Genomic DNA, 24811 nt, shown 5'->3' on the forward strand with positions numbered 1-24811 from the left:
TCCAAGGGGCATTTAAACCGTCTTGTTAAGCTACTGCGACCTGCACGTCTCTTCCAAGGGGCATTTAAATCATCTTGTTAAGCTACTGCGACCTCCACCGCTCTACCAAGGGGCATTTAAACAGTCTTTTTAAGCTACTGCAACCTGCACGTTTCTTCCAAGGAGCAATTAAACCTTCTTGTTAAGCTACTGCGACCTGCATGTCTCTTCCAAGAGGCATTTAAACCGTCTTGTTAATCTACTGCGACCTGCACGTCTCTACCAAGGGGCATTTAAACGGTCTTATTAAGCTACTGCGACCTGCACGTCTCTTCCAAGGGGCATTTAAACAGTCTTGTTAAGCTGCTGCGACCTGAATGTCTCTTCCAAGGGGCATTTAAACCGTCTTGTTAAGCTACTGCGACCTCCACCGCTCTTCCAAGGGGCATTTAAACCGTCTTGTTAAGCTACTGCGACCTGCTCGTCTCTTCCAAGGGGCATTTAAACCGTCTTGTTAAGCTACTGCGACCTGCATGTCTCTTCCAAGGGGCATTTATACTGTCTTGTTAAGCCACTGCGACCTGCATGTCTCTTCCAAGGGGCATTTAAACAGTCTTTTTAAGCTGCTGCGACCTGCATGTCTCTTTCAAGGGGCTTTTAAACCGTCTTGTTATGCTACTGCCACCTCCACCGCTCTTCCAAGGGGCATTTAAACCATCTTGTTAAGCTACTGCGACCTGCACATCTCTTCCAAGGGGGATTTAAACAGTCTTGTTAAGCTACTGCGACCTGCACGTCTCTTCAAAGGGGCATTTAAACTGTCTTGTTAAGCTACTGCGACCTCCACCGCTCTTCCAAGTGGCATTTAAACCGACTTGTTAAGCTACTGCGAACTGCACGTCTCTTTCAAGGGGCATTTAAACCGTCTTGTTAAGCTACTGCGACCTGCATGTCTCTTCCAACTGATATTTAAACCGTCTTATTTATCAACTGCGACCTGCACGTCTCTTCCAAGGAGTATTTAAACTGTCTTGTTAAGCTACTGCGACCTCCATCGCTCTTCCAAGGGGCATTTAAACCGTCTTGTTAAGCTACTGCGACCTGCACGTCTCTTCCAAGGGGCAATTAAACCGTCTTTTTAAGCCTCTGCGACCTGCACTTCTCTTCCAAGGGGCATTTAAACCATCTTGTTAAGCTACTGCGACCTGCACGTCTGTTCCAAGGGGCATTTAAACCGTCTTGTTAAGCTACTGCGACCTGCTCGTCTCTTCCAAGGGGTATTTAAACTGTCTTGTTAAGCTACTGCGACCTCCATCGCTCTTCTAAGGAGCATTTAAACCGTCTTGTTAAGCTACTGCGACCTGCACGTCTCTTCCAAGGGGCAATTAAACCGTCTTTTTAAGCCTCTGCGACCTGCACGTCTCTTCCAAGGGGCGTTTAAACCATCTTGTTAAGCTACTGCGACTTGCACGTCTCTTCCAAAGGGGCATTTAAACCGTCTTGTTAAGCTACTGCGACCTGCACGTCTCTTCCAAGGGGCATTTAAACAGTCTTGTTAAGCTGCTGCGACCTGCATGTCTCTTCCAGTGGGCAATTAAACTGTCTTGTTAAGCTACTGTAACCTCCACCACTTTTCCAAGGGGCATTTAAACCAACTTGTTAAGCTACTGCCACCTGCACGTCTCTTCCAAGGGGCATTTAAACCGTCTTGTTAAGCTACTGCCACGTCCACCGCTCTTCCAAGGGGCATTTAAACTGTCTTGTTAAGCTACTGCGACCTGCACATCTCTTCCAAGGGGGATTTAAACAGTCTTGTTAAGCTACTGCGACCTGCAAGTCTCTTCAAAGGGGCATTTAAACTGTCTTATTAAGCTACTGCGACCTGTACTTCTCTTCCAAGGGGCATGTAAACTGTCTTATTATGCTAATGCGACCTCCACCGCTCTTCCAAGGGGCATTTTAACTGTCTTATTAAGCTACTGCGACCTCCACTGCTCTTCCAAGGGCCATTTAAAACGTCTTGTTAAGTGACTGCGACCTGCACGTCTTTTTAAGCTACTGCGACTTGCACTTCTCTTCCAAGTGGCATTTAAACGGTCTTCTTAAGCTACTGTAACCTCCACCACTTTTCCAAGTGTCATTTAAACCGTCTTGTTAAGCCACTGCGACCTGCATGTCTCTTCCAAGGGGCATTTAAACCGTCTTGTTAAGCTACTGCGACCTGCACGTCTCTTCCAAGGGGCATTTAAACAGTCTTGTTAAGCTACTGCGACCTGCATGTCTCTTCCAAGGGGCAATTAAACCGTCTTTTTAAGCTGCTGCGACCTGCATGTCTATTCCATGGTTCATTTAAACCGTCTTTTTAAGGTGCTGCGACCTGCATGTCTCTTCCAAGGGGCATTTAAAACGTCTTGTTAAGCTACTGCGACCTGCATGTCTCTTCCAAGGGGCATTTAAACAGTCTTGTTAAGCTACTGCGACCTGCACGTCTCTTCCAAGGGGCAATTAAACCGTCTTTTTAAGATGCTGCGACCTGCATGTCTATTCCATGGGGCATTTAAACCATCTTTTTAAGCTGCTGCGACCTGCATGTCTCTTCCAAGGGGCATTTAAACCATATTGTTAAGCTACTGCGACGTTCACCGCTCCTCCAAGGGGCATTTAAACCATCTTGTTAAGTTACTGCGACCTGCGCGTCTCTTCCAATGGGCATTTAAACTGTCTTGGTAAGTTACTGCGACCTGCAAGCCTATTCCAAGCAGCAGTTATACCCTCTTGTTAAGCTACTGCGACCTGCACGTCTCTTCCTAGGGGCATTTAAACCGTCTTGCTAAACTACTGCGACCTGCACGTTTCTTCCAAGGGGAATTTAAACCGTCTTGTTAAGCTACTGCGACCTGCATGTCTCTTTCAAGGGGCATTTAAACCGTCTTGTTAAGCTACTGCCACCTCCACCGCTCTTCCAAGGGGCATTTAAACCATCTTGTTAAGCTACTGCGACCTGCACATCTCTTCCAAGGGGGATTTAAACAGTCTTGTTAAGCTACTGCGACCTGCACGTCTCTTCAAAGGGGCATTTAAACTGTCTTGTTAAGCTACTGCGACCTCCACCACTCTTCCAAGTGGCATTTAAATCGACTTGTTAAGCTACTGCGACCTGCAGGTCTCTTTCAAGGGGCATTTAAACCGTCTTGTTAAGCTACTGCGACCTGCATGTCTCTTCCAACTGATATTTAAACCGTCTTATTTATCAACTGCGACCTGCACGTCTCTTCCAAGGGGTATTTAAACTGTCTTGTTAAGCTACTGCGACCTCTATCGCTCTTCCAAGGGGCATTTAAACCGTCTTGTTAAGCTACTGCGACCTGCACGTCTCTTCCAAGGGGCAATTAAACCGTATTTTTAAGCCTCTGCGACCTGCACGTCTCTTCCAAGGGGCACTTAAACCGTCTTGTTAAGCTACTGCGACTTGCACGTCTCTTCCAAGGGGCATTTAAACCGTCTTGTTAAGCTACTGCGACCTGCACGTCTCTTCCAAGGGGCATTTAAACAGTCTTGTTAAGCTGCTGCGACCTGCATGTCTCTTCCAATGGGCAACTAAACTGTCTTGTTAAGCTACTGTAACATCCACCACTTTTCCAAGGGGCATTTAAACCAACTTGTTAAGCTACTGCGACCTGCACGTCTCTTCAAAGGGGCATTTAAACCGTCTTTTTAAGCTACTGCGACCTGCACGTCTCTTCCAAGGGGCATTTAAATCGCCTTGGTAAGCTACTGCGACCTGTCAGCCTCTTCCAAGGGGCGTTTAAACGGTCTTGTTAAGCTTCTGCGACCTCCACCGCTCTTTCAAGGGGCATTTAAACCATCTTGTCAAGCTACTGCGACCTCCACCACTCTTCTAATGGACATGTAAACCGTCTTGTTAAGCTACTGCGACTTGCACGTCTCTTCCAAGGGGCATTTAATACATATTGTTAATCTACTGCGACCTCCACCAATTTTCCAAGGGGCATTTAAACCGTCTTGTTAAGCTGCTGCGACCTGCACGTCTCTACCAAGGGGCATTTAATCAGTCTTGTTAAGCTACTACGACCTCCAACGCTCTTCCAACGGGTATTTAAACCGTCTTGTTAAGCTACTGCGACCTGCACGTCTCATCCAAGGTGCATTTAAACCATCTTGTTAAGCTACTGCGACCTGCACGTTTCTTCCAAGGGGCATTTAAACCGTCTTGTTAAGCTACTGTGACCTGCACGTCTCTTGCAAGGGGCAGTTATACCGTCTTGTTAAGCTACTGCGACCTCCACCGCTTTTCATAGGGGCTTTTAAACCATCTTGTTAAGCTGCTGGGACCTGCATGTCTCTTCCAAGGCGCATTTAAACCGTCTTGTTAAGTTACTGTGACCTGCACGTCTCTCCCAAAGGGCAATTAAATCGTCTTGTTAAGCTACTGCTACCTCCGCCGCTCTTCCAAGGGGTATTTAAACCGTCTTGTTTAGCTACAGCGACCTGCACGTCTCTTCCAAGGGGCATTTAAACCGTATTGTTAAGCTACTGCTACCTGTTAATCTCTACCAAGGGGCATTTATACTGTCTTGGTAAGCTTCTGTGACCTGCAAGCCTATTCCAACGGGCATTTAAACCCTCTTGTTAAGCTACTGCGACCTGCACGTCTCTTCCAAGGGGCGTTTAAACAGTCTTGTTAAGCTACTGCGACCTGCACGTCTCTTCCAAGGGGCATTTAAACCGTCTTGTTAAGCTACTGCGACCTGCACGTCTCTTCCAAGGGGCATTTAAACCGTCTTGTTAAGCTGCTGCGACCTGCACGTCTCTAACAAGGGGCATTTAATCCGTTTTGTTAAGCTACTACGACCTGCACGTTTCTTCCAAGGGGCATTTAAACCGTATTATTAAGCTACTGTGACCTGCATGTCTCTACCAATGGGCAATTAAATCATCTTGTTAAGCTACTGCGACCTCCATCGCTCGTCCAGGGGGCATTTAAACCGTCTTGTTTAGCTACTGCGACCTGCACTTCTCTACCAAGCGGCATTTAAACTGTCTTGTTAATCTACTGCGACTTGCTCGTCTCTTCCAAGGTGCATTTAAACCGTCTTGTTAAGCTACTGCGACCAGCACGTCTCTTCCAAGGGGCATTTAAACCGTCTTGTTAAGCTACTGTAACCTCCACCACTTTTCCAAGGGGCATTTAAACCGTCTTGTTAAGCTACTGCGACCTGTACGTCTCTTCCAAGGGGGAATTAAACCGTCTTGTTAAGCTACTGCGACCTGCTCGTCTCTTCCAAGGGGCATTTAAACTGTCATGTTAAGCTACTGCGACCTACACCGCTCGTCCAAGGGGCATTTAAACCCTCTTGTTAAGCTACTGCAACCTGCTCGAGTCTTCCAATGGGCATTTAAACCGTCTTGTTAAGCTACTGCGACCTGCACGTTTTTTCCAAGGCGCATTTAAACGGTCTTTTTAAGCTTCTGCGACTTGCACGTCTCTTCCAAGGGGCATTTAAACCGTCTTGTTAAGCTACTGTAACCTCCACCACTTTTCCAAGGGGCATTTAAACCGTCTTGGTAAGCTAATGCGACCTGCAAGCCTATTCCAAGGGGCATTTAAACCATCTTGTTAAGCTACTGCGACCTGCACGTCTCTTCCAAGGGGCATTTAAACCGACTTGTTAAGCTACTGCGACCTCCACCACTCTTCCAAGGGGCATGTAAACCGTTTTGTTAAGCTACTGCGACTTGCACGTCTCTTCCAAGGAGCATTTCATCCATTTTGTTAATCTACTGCGACCTCCACCGCTTTTCCAAGGGGCATTTAAACCGTCTTGTTAAGCTACCGCGACCTGCACGTCTCTTCCAAGGGACATTTAATCCGTCTTGTTAAGCTGCTGCGACCTGCACGTCTCTACCAAGGGGCATTTAATCCGTCTTGTTAAGCTACTACGACCTCCACCGCTCTTCCAAGGGGCATTTAAACTGTCTTGTTAAGCTACTGCGACATGCACATCTCATCCAAGGAGCATTTAAACCGTCTTGTTAAGCTACTGCGACCTGCACGTTTCTTCCAAGTGGCATTTAAACTGTCTTGTTAAGCTACTGCGAACTGCACCGCTCTTCCAAGGGGCATTTAAACCGTCTTGTTAAGCTACTGCGACCTGCACGTCTCTTCCAAGGGGCATTTAAACTGTCTTGTTAAGCCACTGAGTCCTGCACGTCTTTTCCAAGGGGCAGTTATACAGTCTTTTTAAGCTGCTGCGACCTGCATGTCTCTTCCAAGGGGCATTTAAACCGTCTTGTTAAGCTACTGCGACCTCCACCGCTCTTACAAGGGGCATTTAAACCATCTTGTTAAGCTACTGCGACCTGCACGTGTCTTCCAAGGGGCATTTAAACCATCTTGTTAAGCTACTGCGACCTGCACGTCTCTTCCAAGGAGCATTTAAAATGTCTTGTTAAGCTACTGCGACCTGCACATCTCTTCCAAGGAGCATTTAAACCGTCTTGTTAAGCTACTGCGACCTGCACGTTTCTTCCAAGTGGCATTTAAACTGTCTTGTTAAGCTACTGCGACCTCCACCGCTCTTACAAGGGGCATTTAAACCATCTTGTTAAGCTACTGCGACCTGCACGTGTCTTCCAAGGGGCATTTAAACCATCTTGTTAAGCTACTGCGACCTGCACGTCTCTTCCAAGGAGCATTTAAAATGTCTTGTTAAGCTACTGCGACCTGCACATCTCTTCCAAGGAGCATTTAAACCGTCTTGTTAAGCTACTGCGACCTGCACGTTTCTTCCAAGTGGCATTTAAACTGTCTTGTTAAGCTACTGCGACCTCCACCGCTCTTCCAAGGGGCATTTAAACCGTCTTGTTAAGCTACTGTGACCTGCACGTCTCTTCCAAGGGGCATTTAAACTGTCTTGTTAAGCTACTGCGACATCCTCCGCTCTTCCAAGGGGCATTTAAACCCTTTTGTTAAGCTACTGCGACCTGCTCGTGTCTTCCATGGGGCATTTAAACCGTCTTGTTAAGCTACTGCGACCTGCACGTCTCTTCCAAGGGGCATTTAAACCGTCTTGTTAAGCTACTGTAACCTCAACCACTTTTCCAAAGGGCATTTAAACCATCTTGTTAAGCTACTGCGACCTGTACTTCTCTTCCAAGGGGCATTTATAACGTCTTGTTAAGCTACGGCGACCTGCACGTCTCTTCCAAGGGGCATCTAAACTGTCTTGTTAAGCTACTGCGACCTCCACCGCTCTTCCAAGGGGCATTTAAACCGTCTTTTTAAGCTACTGCGACCTGCTCGTGTCTTCCAAGGGGCATTTAAACCGTCTTGTTAAGCTACTGCGACCTGCACGTCTCTTCCAAGGCTCATTTAAACCGTCTTGTTAAGCTACTGCGACTTGCACGTCTCTTCCAAGGGGCATTTATACCGTCCTTTTAAGCTTCTGCGACTTGCACGTCTCTTCCAAGGGGCATTTAAACTGTCTTGTTAAGCTACTGTGACCTGCACCTCTCTACCAAGGGGCATTTAAACTGTCTTGTTAAGCTACTGTGACCTGCACGTCTCTTCCAAGGCGCATTTAAACCTTCTTGTTTAGCTACTGTAACCTCCACAACTTTTCCAAGGGGCATTTAAATCGTTTTGTTAAGCTACTGCGACCTGCATGTCTCTTCCAAGGGGCATTTAAACCATCTTGTTAAGCTGCTACGTCCTGCATGTCTCTTCCAAGAGGCATTTAAACCGTCTTGTTAAACATCTGCGACCTCCACTGCTCTTCCAAGGGGCATTTAAACCGTCTTGTTAAGCTACACGACCTGCACTTCTCTACCAAAGGTCATTTAAACCGTCTTGTTACGGTATTGCAACCTGCACGTCTCTTCCAAGGGACATTTAAACCGTCTTGGTAAGCTATTGCCACCTGCAAGCCTATTCCAAGGGGCATTTAAACCATCTTGTTAAGCTACTGCGATCTGCACATCTCTTCCAAGGGGGATTTAAACAGTCTTGTTAAGCTACTGCGACCTGCACGTCTCTTCCAAGGGGCATTTAAACCGTCTTTTTAAGCTACTGCGACCTGCACGTCTCTTCCAAGGGGCATTTAAACTGTCTTGTTAAGCTACTGCGACCTCCACCGCTCTTCCAAGTGGCATTTAAACCGTCTTATTAAGCTACTGCGACCTGCACGTCTCTACCAGCTGACATTTAAACCGTCTTATTAAGGTACTGCGACCTGCACGTCTCTTCCATGGGGCATTTAAACCGTTTTGTTAAGCTACTGCGACCTGCATGTCTCTACCAAGGGGCATTTAAACCGTCTTTTTAAGCTACTGCGACCTGCACGTCTCTTCCATGGGGCATTTAAACCGTCTTATTAAGCTACTGCGACCTGCACGTCTCTTCCAAGGGGCATTTAAACCGTCTTTTTAAGCTACTGCGACCTGCACGTCTCTTCCAAGGGGTATTTAAACCGTCTTGTTAAGCTACTGCGACTTGCACGTCCCTTCCAAGGGGCATTTAAACCGTCTTGTTAAGCTACTGTAACCTCCACCACTTTTCCAAGGGGCATTTAAACCGTCTTGTTAAGCTACTGTGACCTGCACGTCTCTTCCAAGGGGCATTTAAACCGTCTTTTTAAGCTGCTGCGACCTGCACGTCTTTTCCAAGGGGCATTTAAACTGTCTTGTTAAGCTACTGCGACCTCCACCGCTTTTCCAAGGGGCATTTAAACGATCTTGTTAAGCTACTGCGACCTGCACGTCTCTTCCAAGGGACATTTAAAACGTCTTTTTAAGCTGCTGCGACCTGCACGTCTCTTCCAAGGGGCATTTAAACTGTCTTGTTAAGCTACTGCGACCTCCACCGCTCTTCCAAGGGGCATTTAAACCATCTTGTTAAGTTTTTGCGACCTGCACGACTCTTCCAAGGGGCATTTAAACCGTCTTGTTAAGATACTGCGACCTGCACATCTCTTCCAAGGGGCATTTAAACTGTCTTGTTAAGCTTCTGCGACCTCCACCGCTCTTCCAAGGGGCATTTAAACCATCTTGTTAAGCTACTGCAACCTCCACCGCTCTTCCAAGGGGCATGTAAACCGTGTTGTTAAGCTACTGCGATTTGCACGTCTCTTCCAAGGTGCATTTAATCCATCTTGTTAAGCTACTGCGACCTGCACATCTCTTCCAAGGGGCATTTAAACTGTCTTGTTAAGCTACTGCGACGTCCACCGCTCTTCAAAGGGGCATTTAAACCATCTTGTTAAGCTGCTGCGACTAGCACGTCTCTTCCAAGGGACATTTAAACCGTCTTGTTAAGCTACTGTGACTTGCACATCTCTACCAAGGGGCATTTAAAACGTCTTGTTAAGCTACTGCGATCTGCACGTTTCTTCCAAGGGGCATTTAAACCGTCTTGTTAAGCTACTGTGACCTGCACGCCTCTTTCAAGGGGTATTTAAACCATTTTGTTAAGCTACTGCGACCTGCACGTCTCTTCCAAGGGGCATTTAAACCGTCTTGTTAAGCTACTGCGACCTCCACCGCTTTTCATAGGTGCATTTAAACCATCTTGTTAAGCTACTGCGACTTGCATGTCTCTACCAAGGGGCATTTTAACCGTCTTGTTAAGCTACTGTGACCTGCATGTCTCTACCAAGGGGCATTTAAACCATCTTGTTAAGCTACTGTGACCTGCATATCTCTACCAAGGGTCATTTAAACCGTCTTGTTATGCTACTGCGACCTGTACGTCTCTACCAAGGGGCATTTAAACCATCTTGGTAAGCTACTGTGACCTGCAAGCCTATTTCAAGGGGCATTTAAACCCTTTTGTTAAGCTACTGCGACCTGCACGTCTCTTCCAAGGGGTGTTTAAACAGTCTTGTTAAGCTACTGCGACCTGCACGTCTCTTCCAAGGGGCATTTAAACCGTCTTATTAAGCTACTGCGACCTGCACGTCTCTTCCAAGGGGCATTTAAACCGTCTTGTTAAGCTACAGCGACCTGCACGTCTCTTCCAAGGGGCATTTAAACTGTCTTGTTAAGCTACTGCGACCTGCACGTCTCTTCCAAGGGGCATTTAAACTGTCTTGTTAAGCTACTGTGACCTGCACGTCTCTTCCAAGTGGCATTTAAACCTTATTGTTTAGCTACTGTAACCTCCACCACTTTTCCAAGGGGCATTTAAATCGTCTTGTTAAGCTACTGCGACCTGCATGTCTCTTCCAAGAGGCATTTAAACCATCTTGTTAGGCTACTGCGACCTGCATGTCTCTTCCAAGAGGCATTTAAACCGTCTTGTTTAACATCTGCGACCTCCACTGCCCTTCCAAGGGGCATTTAAACCGTCTTGTTAAGGTACACGACCTGCACTTCTCTACCAAAGGTCATTTAAAACGTCTTGTTACGGTACTGCAACCTGCACGTCTCTTCCAAGGGGCACTTAAACCGTCTTGGTAAGCTATTGCGACCTGCAAGTCTATTCCAAGGGGCATTTAAACCATACTGTTAAACTACTGCGACCTGCACGTCTCTTCCAAGGGGCATTTAAACCTTCTTGTTAAGCTACTGCGACTTGCATGTCTCTTCCAAGGGGCTTTTAAAACGTCTTGTTAAGCTACTGTAACCTCCACCACTTTTCCAAGAGGCATTTAAACCTTTTTCTTAAGCTATTGCGACCTGCACGTCTCTTCCAGGGGCATTTAAACCGTTTTGCTAAGCTACTGCGACCTGCATGTCTCTACCAAGGGTCATTTAAACCGTCTTTTTAAGCTCTTGCGACCTGCAGGTCTCTTCCAAGGGGCATTTAAACCGTCTTGTTAAGCTACTGCGACTTGCACGTCTCTTCTAACGGGCATTTAAACCGTCTTGTTAAGCTACTCTAACCTCCACCACTTTTCCAAGGGGCATTTAAACCGTCTTGTTAAGCTACTGCGACCTGCACGTCTTTTCCAAGGGGCATTTAAACCGTATTTTTAAGCTACTGCGACCTGCACGTCTCTTCCAAGGGGCATTTAAACAGTCTTGTTAAGCTGCTGAGACCTGCATGTCTCTTCCAAGGGGCAATTAAACTGTCTTGTTAAGCTACTGCGACCTCCACCGCTTTTCCAAGGGGTATTTAAACCATCTTGCTAAGATACTGCGACCTGCACGTCTCTTCCAAGGGGCATTTAAATCTTCTTGGTAAGCTACTGCGACCTGCCAGCCTCTTCCAAGGGGCATTTAAACTATCTTGTTAAGCTACTGCGACCTGCATGTCTCTTCGAAGGGGCATTTAAACTGTCTTGTTACGCTACTGCGACCTCCACCGCTCTTCCAATGGGCATGTAAACCTTCTTGTTAAGCTGCTGCGACTTGCACGTCTCTTGCAAGGGGCATTTAATGCATCTTGTTAATCTACTGCGACCTCCATCGATTTTCCAAGGGGCATTTAAACCGTCTTGTTAAGCTGCTGCGACCTGCACGTCTCTACCAAGGGGCATTTAATCAGTTTTGATAAGCTACTACGACCTCCACCGCTCTTCCAAGGGGCATTTAAACCGTCTTGTTAAGCTACTGCGACCTGCACGTCTCTTCCAAGGGGCATTTAAACCGTCTTGTTAAGCTACTGCGACCTGCACGTTTCTTCCAAGGGGTCATTTAAACCGTCTTGTTAATCTACTGTGACCTGCACGTCTCTTGCAAGGGGTATTTAAACCGTTTTGTAAAGCTACTGCGACCTCCACCGCTCTTCCAAGGGGCATTTAAAGCGTCTTGTTAAGCTACTTCGACCTGCACGTCTCTTCCAAGGGGCATTTAAACCGTCTTGTTAAGCTACTGTGACCTGCTCGTCTCTTCCAAGGGGCAGTTAAACCGTCTTGTTAAGCTACTGCGACCTCCACCGCTTTTCATAGGGGCTTTTAAACCATCTTGTTAAGCTACTGGGACCTGCACGTCTCTTCCAAGGCGCATTTAAACCGTCTTATTAATCTACTGTGACCTGCACGTCTCATCCAAGGGGCAATTAAATCGTCTTGTTAAGCTACTGCGACCTACGCCGCTCTTCCAAGGGGTATTTAAACCGTCTTTTTAAGCTACTGTAACCTCCACCACTTTTCCAAGGGGCATTTAAACCATCTTGTTAAGCTACTGCGACCTGCACGTCTCTTCCAAGGGACATTTAAACCGTCTTGTTAAGCTACGGCGACCTGCACGTCTCTTCCAAGGGGCATCTAAACTGTCTTGTTAAGCTACTGCGACCTCCACCGCTCTTCCAAGGGGCATTTAAACCCTCTTGTTAAGCTACTGCGACCTGCTCGTGTCTTCCAAGGGGCATTTAAACCGTCTTGTTAAGCTACTGCGACCTGCACGTCTCTTCCTAGGCTCATTTAAACCGTCTTTTTAAGCTACTGCGACTTGCACGTCTCTTCCAAGGGGCATTTAAACCGTCTTGTTAAGCTACTGCGACCTGCACGTCTCTTCCAAGGGGCATTTAAACCATCTTGTTAAGCTACTGAGACCTGCATGTCTCTTCCAAGGTGCATTTAAACTGTCTTGTTAAGCCACTGAGACCTGCACGTCTTTTCCAAGGGGCATTTAAACAGTCTTTTTAAGCTGCTGCGACCTGCATGTCTCTTCCAAGGGGCATTTAAACCATCTTGTTAAGCTACTGCGACCTCCACCGCTCTGCCAAGGGGCATTTAAACCATCTTGTTAAGCTACTGCGACCTGCACGTCTCTTCCAAGGGGCATTTAAACCGTCTTATTAAGCTACTGCGACCTGCACGTCTCTTCCAAGGGGCATTTAAACTGTCTTGTTAAGCTACTGCGACCTCCACCGCTCTTCCAAGTGGCATTTAAACCGTCTTGTTAAGCTAATGCGACCTGCACGTCTCTTCCAAGGGGCATTTAAACCGTCTTGTTAAGCTACTGCGACCTGCACATTTCTTCCAAGGGACATTTAAACCGTCTTATTAAGCTACTGCGACCTGCACGTCTCTTCCAAGGGGTATTTAAACTGTCTTGTTAAGCTACTGGAACCTCCACCGCTTTTCCAAGGGGCATTTAAACCGTCTTGTTAAGCTACTGCGACCTGCACGTCTCTTCCAAGGCGCATTTAAATCGTCTTGTTAAGCTACTGTGACTTGCACGTCTCTTCCAAGGGGCATTTAAACCATATTGTTAAGCTACTGTAACCTCCACCACTTTTCCAAGGGGCATTTAAACCGTTTTGTTAAGCTACTGCGACCTGCACGTTTTTTCCAAGGGACATTTAAACCGTCTTTTTAAGCTACTGCGACCTGCACGTCTCTTCCAAGGGGCATTTAAACCGTCTTGTTAAACTACTGCGACCTGCACGTCTCTTCCAAGGGACATTTAAACCGTCTTTTTAAGCTACTGCGACCTGCACGTCTCTTCCAAGGGGCATTTAAACCGTCTTGTTAAACTACTGCGACCTGCACGTCTCTTCCAAGGGGCATTTAAACCGTCTTTTTAAGCTACTGCGACCTGCACGTCTCTTCCAAGGGGCATTTAAACCGTCTTGTTAAGCTACTGCGACTTGCACGTCTCTTCCAAGGGGCATTTAAACCGTCTTTTTAAGCTACTGCGACCTGCACGTCTCTTCCAAGGGGCATTTAAACCGTCTTTTTAAGCTGCTGCTACCTGCATGTCTCTTCCAAGGGGCAATTAAACTGTCTTGCTAAGCTACTGCGACCTCCACCGCTTTTCCAAGGGGCATTTAAACCATCTTGTTAATCTACTGCGACCGGCACGTCTCTTCCAAGGGGCATTTAAATCGTCTTGGTAAGCTACTGAGAGCTGCCAGCCTCTTCCAAGGGGCATTTAAACCGTCTTGTTAAGCTACTGCGACTTGCACGTCTCTTCCAAGGGGCATTTAAACTGTCTTGTTAAGCTTCTGCGACCTGCATGTCTCTTCCAAGGGGCATTTAAACCTTCTTTTTAAGCTACTGCGACCTGCACGTCTCTTCCAAGGGGCATTTAAACCTTCTTGTTAAGCTACTGCGACTTGCACGTCACTTCCAAGGGGCATTTAATCTGTCTTGTTAATCTACTGCGACCTCCATCGATTTTCCAAGGGGCATTTAAACCGTCTTGATAAGATGCTGCGACCTGCACGTCTCTACCAAGGGGCATTTAATCAGTTTTGATAAGCTACTACGACATCCACCGCTCTTCCAAGGGGCATTTAAACCGTCTTGTTAAGCTACTGCGACCTGCACGTCTCTTTCAAGGGGCATTTTAACAGTCTTGTTAAGCTACTGCGACCTGCATGTCTCTTCCAAGGGGCATTTAAACTGTCTTGTTAAGCCACTGAGACCTGCACGTCTTTTCCAAGGCGCATTTAAACAGTCTTTTTAAGCTGCTGCGACCTGCATGTCTCTGCCAAGGGGCATTTAAACCATCTTGTTAAGCTACTGCGACCTCCACCGCTCTTCCAAGGGGCATTTAAACCATCTTGTTAAGCTACTGCGACCTGCACGTCTCTTCCAAGGGGTATTTAAACTGTCTTGATAAGCTATTGCGACCTCCACCGCTCTTCCAGTTGGCATTTAAACCGTCTTGCTAAGCTACTGCGACCTGCACGTCTCTTCCAAGGGGCATTTAAACCGTCTTGTTAAGTTACTGCGACCTGCACATCTCTTCCAAGGGACATTTATTTAAACCGTCTTATTAAGCTACTGCGACCTGCACGTCTCTTCCAATGGGTATTTAAACTGTCTTGCTAAGCTACTGCGACCTCCACCGCTCTTCCAAGGGGCTTTTAAACCATCTTGTTAAGCTACTGCGACCTGCACGTCTCTTCCAAGGGGCATTTAAACCGTCTTTTTAAGCTACTGCGACCTGTACGTCTCTTCCAAGGGGCATTTAAACCGTCTTGTTAAGCTACTGTGACTTGCATGTCTCTTCCAAGGGGCATTTAAACCATCTTGTTAAGCTACTGTAACCTCTACCACCACTTTTCCAAGGGGCATTTAAACCGTCTTGTTAAGCTACTGCGACCTGCACTTCTCTTCCATGGGGCATTTAAACCATTTTGTTAAGCTACTGCGACCTGCATGTCTCTACCAAGGGGCATTTAATCCGTCTTGTTAAGCTACTGCGACCTGCACGTCTCTTCCAAGGGGCATTTAAACAGTCTTGTTAAGCTGCTGCGACCTGCATGTCTCTTCCAAGGGGCAATTAAACAGTCTTGTTAAGCTACTGCGACCTACACCGCTTTTCCAAGGGGCATTTAAACCATCTTGTTAAGCTTCTGCGACCTGCACGTCTCTTCCAAGGGGCATTTAAACCGTCTTGTTAAGCTACTGCGACGTCCACCGCTCTTCCAAGGGCATGTATACCGTGTTGTTAAGCTACTGCGACCTCCACCGCTCTTCCAAGGGGCATTTAAACCATCTTGTTAAGCTACTGCGACCTCCACCGCTCTTCCAAGGGGCATGTAAACCGTGTAGTTAAGCTACTGCGACCTGCACGTCTCTTCCAAGGGGCATTTAAACTGTCTTGTTAAACTACTGCGACCTCCACCGCTCTTCCAAGGGGCATTTAAACCATCTTGTTAAGCTACTGCGACCTCCACCGCTCTTCCAAGGGGCATTTAAACCGTGTTGTTAATCTACTGTGACTTGCATGTCTCTTCCAAGGGGCATTTAATCCATCTTGTTAATCTACTGCGACCTGCACGTCTCTTCCAAGGGACATTTAAACCGTCTTGTTAAGCTGATGCGACCTGCACGTCTCTACCAAGGGGCATTTAATCAGTCTTGATAAACTACTACGACCTCCACCGCTCTTCCAAGGGGCATTTAGACCGTCTTGTTAAGCTACTGCGACCTGCACGGCTCTTCCAAGGGACATTTAAACCGTCTTGTTAAGCTGACGCGATCTGCATGTCTCTACCAAGGGGCATTTAATCAGTCTTGATAAAGTACTACGACCTCCACCGCTCTTCCAAGGGGCATTTAAACCGTCTTGTTAAGCTACTGCGACCTGCACGTCTCTTCCAAGGAGCATTGAAACTGTTTTGTTAAGCTACTGCGACCTGCACGTTTCTGCCAAGGGGCATTTTATTCGTCTTGTTAAGCTACTGCGACCTGCACCACTCTTCCAAGGCTCATTTAAACCGTCTTTTTAAGCTACTGCGACCTGCACATCTCTTCCAAGGGGCATTTAAACAGTCTTGTTAAGCTAATGCGACCTGCACGTCTCTTCCAAGGGGCATTTAAATCGTCTTGTTAAGCTACTGCGACCTGCACCTCTCTTCCAAGGCTCATTTAAACCGTCTTTTTAAGCTACTGCGACTTGCACGTCTCTTCCAAGGGGCATTTAAACCGTCTTGTTAAGCTACTGCGACCTGCACGTCTCTTCCAAGGGGCATTTAAACCGTCTTTTTAAGCTACTGCGACTTGCACATCTCTTCCAAGGGGCATTTAAACTGTCTTGTTACGCCACTGCGACCTGCACGTCTTTTCCAAGGGGCATTTAAACAGTCTTTTTAAGCTGCTGCGACCTGCATGTCTCTTCCAAGGGGCATTTAAACCGTCTTTTTAAGCTACTGCGACCTGCATGTCTCTTCCAAGGGGCATTTAAACCGTCTTCTTAAGCTACTGCGACTTGCACGTCTCTTCCAAGGGGCATTTAAACTGTCTTGTTAAGCTACTGTAACCTCCACCACTTTTCCAAGGGGCATTTAAACCATCTTGTTAAGCTACTGCAACCTGCACTTCTCTTCCATGGGGCATTTAAACCATTTTGTTAAGCTACTGCGACCTGCATGTCTCTACCAAGGGGCATTTAATCCGTTTTGTTAAGCTACTGCGACCTGCACGTCTCTTCAAGGGGCATTTAAACAGTCTTGCTAAGCTACTGCGACCTGCATGTCTCTTCCAAGGGGCAATTAAACTGTCTTGTTAAGCTACTGCGACCTCCACCACTTTTCCAAGGGGCATTTAAACCATCTTGTTAAGCTTCTGCGACCTGCACGTCTCTTCCAAGGGGCATTTAAACTGTCTTGTTAAGCTACTGCGACCTGCACATTTCTTCCAAGGGGCATTTAAACTGTCTTGTTAAGCTACTGCGACCTCCACCGCTCTTCCAAGGGGCATTTAAACCATCTTGTTAAGCTACTGCGACCTCCACCGCTCTTCCAAGGGGCATGTAAACCTTGTTGTTAAGCTACTGCGATTTGCACGTCTCTTCCAAGGGGCATTTAATCCATCTTGTTAAGCTACTGCGACCTGCACATCTCTTCCAAGGGGCATTTAAACTGTCTTGTTAAGCTGCTGCGACCTCCACCGCTCTTCTAAGGGGCATTTAAACCGTCTTGTTAAGCTACTGCGACTAGCACGTCTCTTCCAAGGGACATTTAAACCGTCTTGTAAGCTGATGCGACCTGCACGTCTCTACCAAGGGGCATTTAATCAGTCTTGATAAGCTACTACGACCTCCACCGCTCTTCCAAGGGGCATTTATGCCGTCTTGTTAAGCTACTGCGACTTTCACATCTCTACCAAGGGGCATTTAAACGGTCTTGTTAAGCTACTGAGACCTGCACGTTTCTTCCAAGGGGCATTTAAACCGTCTTGTTAAGCTACTGCGACCTGCACGTCTCTTCCAAGGGGCATTTAAACCGTCTTGTTAAGCTACTGTAACCTCCACCACTTTTCCAAGGGGCATTTAAACCGTCTTGTTAAGCTACTGCGAACTGCACGTCTCTTCCAAGGGGCATTTAAACCATCTTGTTAAGCTACTGCGACCTGCACGTCTCTTCCAAGGGTCATTTAAATCGTCTTGGTAAGCTACTGATACCTGCCAGCTTCTTCCAAGGGGCATTTAAACCGTCTTGTTAAGCTACTGCGACCTGCACGTCTCTTCCAAGGGGCATTTAAACTGTCTTGTTAAGCTACTGCGACCTGCACGTCTCTTCCAAGGGGCATTTAAACCTTCTTGTTAAGCTACTGCGACTTGCACCTCTCTTCCAAGGGGCATTTAATCCATCTTGTTAAGCTACTGCGATCTCCATCGATTTTCCAAGGGGCATTTAAACCGTCTTGATAAGCTGCTGCGACCTGCACGTCTCTACCAAGGGGCATTTAATCAGTTTTGATAAGCTACTACGACCTCCACCGCTCTTCCAAGGGGCATTTAAACCGTCTTGTTAAGCTACTGCGACCTGCACGTCTTTCCCAAGGGGCATTTAAACAGTCTTGTTAAGCTACTGCGACCTGCACATTTCTTCCAAGGGGCATTTAAAAAGTCTTGTTAAGCTACTGCGACCTGCACATTTCTTCCAAGGGGCATTTAAAAAGTCTTGTTAAGCTGCTGAGACCTGCACGTCTCTTCCAAGGGGTATTTAAACCGTCTTGTTAAGCTACTGCGACATGCGCGTCTCTACCAAGGGGCATTTAAACCGTCTTGTTAATCTAGTGCGACATGCATGTCTCTTGCAAGGGGGATTTAAACCGTCTTGTTAAGCTACTGCGACCTGCACGTATCTTCCAAGGCTCATTTAAACCGTCTTTTTAAGCTACTGCGACTTGCACGTCTCTTCCAAGGGGCATTTAAACCGTCTTGTTAATCTACTGCAAGCTGCACGTCTCTTCCAAGGGGCATTTAAACCGTCTTGTTAAGCTACTGCGACCTGCATGTCTCTTCCAAGGGGCATTTAAACTGTCTTGTTAGGCCACTGAGACCTGCACGTCTTTTCCAAGGGGCATTTAAACCGTCTTGTTAAGCTACTGCGACCTCCACCGCTCTTCCAAGTGGCATTTAAACCATCTTGTTAAGCTACTGCGACCTCCACCGCTCTTCCAAGGGGCATTTAAACCATCTCGTTAAGCTTCTGCGACCTGCACGTCTCTTCCAAGGGGTATTTAAACTGCCTTGTTAAGCTACTGCGACGTGCACGTCTCTTCCAAGGGGCATTTAACCCATCTTGTTAAGCTACTGCGACCTGCACGTCTCTTCCAAGGGGCATTTAAACCGTCTTGTTAAGCTACTGCGACCTGCACGTCTCTTCCAAGGGGTATTTAAACTGTCTTGTTAAGCTACTGCGACCTCCACCGCTCTTCCAAGTGGCATTTAAACCATCTTGCTAAGCTACTGCGACCTGCACGTCTCTTCCAAGGGGCATTTAAACCGTCTTGTTAAGCTACTGCGACCTGCACATCTCTTCCAAGGGACATTTAAACCGTCTTATTAAGCTACTGCGACCTGCACGTCTCTTCCAATGGGTATTTAAAATGTCTTGTTAAGCTACTGCGACCTCCACCGCTCTTCCAAGGGGCATTTAAACCATGTTGTTAAGCTACTGCGACCTGCACGTCTCTTCCAAGGGGCATTTAAACCGTCTTTTTAAGCTACTGCGACCTGCACGTCTCTTCCAAGGGGCATTTAAACCATCTTGTTAAGCTACTGTGACTTGCACGTCTCTTCCAAGCGGCATTTAAACCGTCTTGTTAAGCTACTGTAACCTCCACCACTTTTCCAAGGGGCATTTAAACCGTCTTGTTAAGCTACTGCGAACTGCACGTCTCTTCCAAGGGGCATTTAAACCATCTTGTTAAGCTACTGCGAACTGCACGTCTCTTCCAAGGGGCATTTAAATCGTCTTGGTAAGCTACTGAGACCTGCCAACCTCTTCCAAGGGGCATTTAAACCGTCTTGTTAAGCAACTGCGACCTGCACGTCTCTTCCAAGGGGCATTTAAACTGTCTTGTTAAGCTACTGCGACCTGCACGTCTCTTCCAAGGGGCATTTAAACCTTCTTGTTAAGCTACTGCGACTTGCACGTCTCTTCCAAAGGGCATTTAATCCATCTTGTTAAGCTACTGCGACCTCCATCGATTTTCCAAGGGGCATTTAAACCGTCTTGATAAGCTGCTGCGACCTGCACATCTCTACCAAGGGGCATTTAATCAGTTTTGATAAGCTACTACGACATCCACTGCTCTTCCAAGGGGCATTTAAACCGTCTTGTTAAGCTACTGCGACCTGCACGTCTCTTCCAAGGATCATTTAAACCGTCTTGCTAAGCTACTGCGACCTGCACATTTCTTCCAAGGGGCATTTAAAAAGTCTTGTTAAGCTACTGTGATTTGCACGTCTCTTCCAAGGGGTATTTAAACCGTCTTGTTAAGCTACTGCGACCTGCACGTCTCTACCAAGGGGCATTTAAACCGTCTTGTTAATCTAGTGCGACATGCACGTCTCTTGCAAGGGGCATTTAAACCGTCTTGTTAAGCTACTGCGACCTGCACGTCTCTTCCAAGGCTCATTTAAACCGTCTTTTTAAGCTACTGCGACTTGCACGTCTCTTCCAAGGGGCATTTAAACCGTCTTGTTAAGCTACTGCGACCTGCACGTCTCTTCCAAGGGGCATTTAAACCGTCTTGTTAAGCTACTGCGAACTGCATGTCTCTTCCAAGGCTCATTTAAACTGTCTTGCTAGGCCACTGAGACCTGCACGTCTTTTCCAAGGGGCATTTAAACAGTCTTTTTAAGCTGCTGCTACCTGCATGTCTCTTCCAAGGGGCATTTAAACCATCTTGTTAAGCTACTGCGACCTCCACCGCTCTTCCAAGAGGCATTTAAACCATCTTGTTAAGCTACTGCGACCTGCACGTCTCTTCCAAGGGGTATTTAAACTGCCTTGTTAAGCTACTGCGACCTGCACGTCTCTTCCAAGGGGCATTTAAACCGTCTTGTTAAGCTACTGCGACCTGCACGTCTCTTCCAAGGGGCATTTAAACCGTCTTGTTAAGCTACTGCGACCTGCACGTCTCTTCCAAGGGGTATTTAAACTGTCTTGTTAAGCTACTGCGACCTCCACCGCTCTTCCAAGTGGCATTTAAACCGTCTTGCTAAGCTACTGCGACCTGCACGTCTCTTCCAAGGGGCATTTAAACCGTCTTGTTAAGCTATTGCGACCTGCACATCTCTTCCAAGGGACATTTAAACCGTCTTATTAAGCTACTGCGACCTGCACGTCTCTTCCAATGGGTATTTAATCTGTCTTGTTAAGCTACTGCGACCTCCACCCCTCTTCCAAGGGGCATTTAAACCATGTTGTTAAGCTACTGCGACCTGCACGTCTCTTCCAAGGGGCATTTAAACCGTCTTTTTAAGCTACTGTGACCTGCACGTCTCTTCCTAGGGGCATTTAAACCGTCTTGTTAAGCTACTGTGACTTGCACTTCTCTTCCAAGGGGCATTTAAACCGTCTTGTTAAGCTACTGTAACCTCCACCACTTTTCTAAGGGGCATTTAAACCGTCTTGTTAAGCTACTGCAACCTGCACTTCTCTTCCATTGGGCATTTAAACCATTTTGTTAAGCTCCTGCGACCTGCATGTCTCCACCAAGGGGCATTTAATCCGTCTTGTTAAGCTACTGCGACCTGCACGTCTCTTCCAAGGGGCATTTAAACAGTCTTGTTAAGCTGCTGCGACCTGCATGTCTCTTCCAAGGGGCATTTAATCCATCTTGTTAATCTACTGCGACCTCCACCGATTTTCCATGGGGCATTTAAACAGTCTTGTTTAGCTACTGCGACTTGCACGTCTCTTCCAAGGGACATTTTAACCGTCTTGTTAAGCTGATGCGACCTGCACGTCTCTACCAAGGGGCATTTAATCAGTCTTGATAAACTACTACGACCTCCTCCGCTCTTCCAAGGGGCATTTAGACCGTCTTGTTAAGCTACTGCGACCTGCACGTCTCTTCCAAGGGGCATTTAAACCGTCTTGTTAAGCTTCTGCGACCTGCACGTTTCTTCCAAGGGGCATTTAAATCGTCTTGTTAAGCTACTGCGACCTGCACCTCTCTTCCAAGGCTCATTTAAACCGTCTTTTTAAGCTACTGCGACTTGCACGTCTCTTCCAAGGGGCATTTAAACCATCTTGTTAATCTACTGCGACCTGCACGTCTCTTCCAAGGGGCATTTAAACCGTCTTTTTAAGCTACTGCGACTTGCACATCTCTTCCAAGGGGCATTTAAGCTGTCTTGTTAAGCCACTGCGACCTGCACGTCTTTTCCAAGGGGCATTTAAACAGTCTTTTTAAGCTGATGCGACCTGCATGTCTCTTGCAAGGGGCATTTAAACCGTCTTTTTAAGCTTCTGCGACCTGCACGTCTCTTCCAAGGGGCATTTAAACCGTCTTCTTAAGCTACTGCGACTTGCACGTCTCTTCCAAGGGGCATTTAAACTGTCTTGTTAAGCTACTGTAACCTCCACCACTTTTCCAAGGGGCATTTAAACCATCTTGTTAAGCTACTGCGACCTGCACTTCTCTTCCATGGGGCATTTAAACCATGTTGTTAAGCTACTGCGACCTGCATGTCTCTACCAAGGGGCATTTAATCCGTCTTGTTAAGCTACTGCGACCTGCACGTCTCTGCCAAGGGGCATTTAATCAGTCTTGATAAACTAATACGACCTCCACCGCTCTTCCAAGGGGCATTTAGACCGTCTTGTCAAGCTACTGCGACCTGCACGTTTCTTCCAAGGGGCATTTAAATCGTCTTGTTAAGCTACTGCGACCTGCACCTCTCTTCCAAGGCTCATTTAAACCGTCTTTTTAAGCTACTGCGACTTGCACGTCTCTTCCAAGGGGCATTTAAACCGTCTTGTTAAGCTACTGCGATCTGCACGTCTTTTCCAAGGGGCATTTAAACCATCTTTTTAAGCTACTGCGACTTGCACATCTCTTCCAAGGTGCATTTAAGCTGTCTTGTTAAGCCACTGCGACCTGCACGTCTTTTCCAATGGGCATTTAAACAGTCTTTTTAAGCTGCTGCGACCTGCATGTCTCTTCCAAGGGGCATTTAAACCGTCTTTTTAAGCTTCTGCGACCTGCACGTCTCTTCAAAGGTGCATTTAAAGCGTCTTCTTAAGCTACTGCGACTTGCACGTCTCTTCCAAGGGTCATTTAAACTGACTTGTTAAGCTACTGCGACCTGCACTTCTCTTCCATGGGGCATTTAAACCATGTTGTTAAGCTACTGCGACCTGCATGTCTCTACCAAGGGGCATTTAATCCGTCTTGTTAAGTTACTGCGACTGCACGTCTCTTCAAGGGGCATTTAAACAGTCTTGCTAAGCTACTGCTACCTGCATGTCTCTTCCAAGGGGCAATTAAACTGTCTTGTTAAGCTACTGCGACCTCCACCGCTCTTCCAAGGGGCATTTAAACCATCTTGTTAAGCTTCTGCGACCTGCACGTCTCTTCCAAGGGGCATTTAAACCGTCTTGTTAAGCTACTGCGACCTGCACATCTCTTCCAAGGGGCATTTAAACTGTCTTGTTAAGCTACTGTGACCTCCACCGCTCTTCCAAGGGGCATTTAAACCATCTTGTTAATCTACTGCGACCTCCACCGCTCTTCCAAGGGGCATGTAAACCGTGTTGTTAAGCTACTGCGATTTGCACGTCTCTTCCAAGGGGTCATTTAATCCATCTTGTTAAGCTACTGCGACCTGCACATCTCTTCCAAGGGGCATTTAAACTGTCTTGTTAAGCTACTGCGACCTCCACCGCTCTTCTACTGGGCATTTAAACAGTCTTGCTAAGCTACTGCGACCTGCATGTCTCCTCCAAGGGGCAATTAAACTGTCTTGTTAAGCTACTGCGACCTCCACCGCTCTTCCAAGGGGCATTTAAACCATCTTGTTAAGCTTCTGCGACCTGCACGTCTCTTCCAAGGGGCATTTAAACCGTGTTGTTAAGCTACTGCGACCTGCACATCTCTTCCAAGTGGCATTTAAACTGTCTTGTTAAGCTACTGTGACCTCCACCGCTCTTCCAAGGGGCATGTAAACCGTGTTGTTAAGCTACTGCGATTTGGACGTCTCTTCCAAGGGGCATTTAATCCATGTTGTTAAGCTACTGCGACCTGCACATCTCTTCCAAGGGGCATTTAAACTGTCTTGTTAAGCTACTGCGACCTCCACCGCTCTTCTATTGGGCATTTAAACCGTCTTGTTAAGCTACTGCGACTAGCACGTCTCTTCCAAGGGACATTTAAACCGTCTTGTTAAGCTGATGCGACCTGCACGTCTCTACCAAGGGGCATTTAATCAGTCTTGATAAGCTACTACGACCTCCACCGCTCTTCCAAGGGGCATTTAAACCGTCTTGTTAAGCTACTGCGACCTGCACGTCTCTTCCAAGGGGCATTTAAACCGTCTTGTTAAGCTACTGCGACCTGCACGTCTCTTCCAAAGGGTATTTAAACTGTCTTGTTAAGCTACTGCGACCTCCACCGCTCTTCCAAGTGGCATTTAAACCATCTTGCTAAGCTACTGCGACCTGCATGGCTCTTCCAAGGGGCATTTAAACCATGTTGTTAAGCTACTGCGACCTTCATATCTCTTCCAAGGGGCATTTAAACTGTCTTTTTAAGCTACTGCGACCTGCACGTCTCTTCCAAGGGGCATTTAAACCGTCTTGTTAAGCTACTGTCACTTGCACGTCTCTTCCAAGGGGCATTTAAACTGTCTTGTTAAGCTACTGTAACCTCCACCACTTTTCCAAGGGGCATTTAAACCGTCTTGTTAAGCTACTGCGAACTGCACGTCTCTTCCAAGGGGCATTTAAACCATCTTGTTAAGCTACTGCGACCTGCACGTCTCTTCCAAGGGGCATTTAAATCGTCTTGGTAAGCTACTGAGACCTGCCAGCCTCTTCCAAGGGGCATTTAAACCATCTTGTTAAGCTACTGCGACCTGCACGTCTCTTCCAAGGGGCATTTAAACTGTCTTGTTAAGCTACTGCGACCTGCACGTCTCTTCCAAGGGGCATTTAAACCTTCTTGTTAAG

This window comes from Phyllobates terribilis, unplaced genomic scaffold (assembly GCF_046119375.1).
Source record: "Phyllobates terribilis strain yellow unplaced genomic scaffold, ASM4611937v1 Scaffold_68__1_contigs__length_7421828, whole genome shotgun sequence".
NCBI lineage: Eukaryota > Metazoa > Chordata > Amphibia > Anura > Dendrobatidae > Phyllobates > Phyllobates terribilis.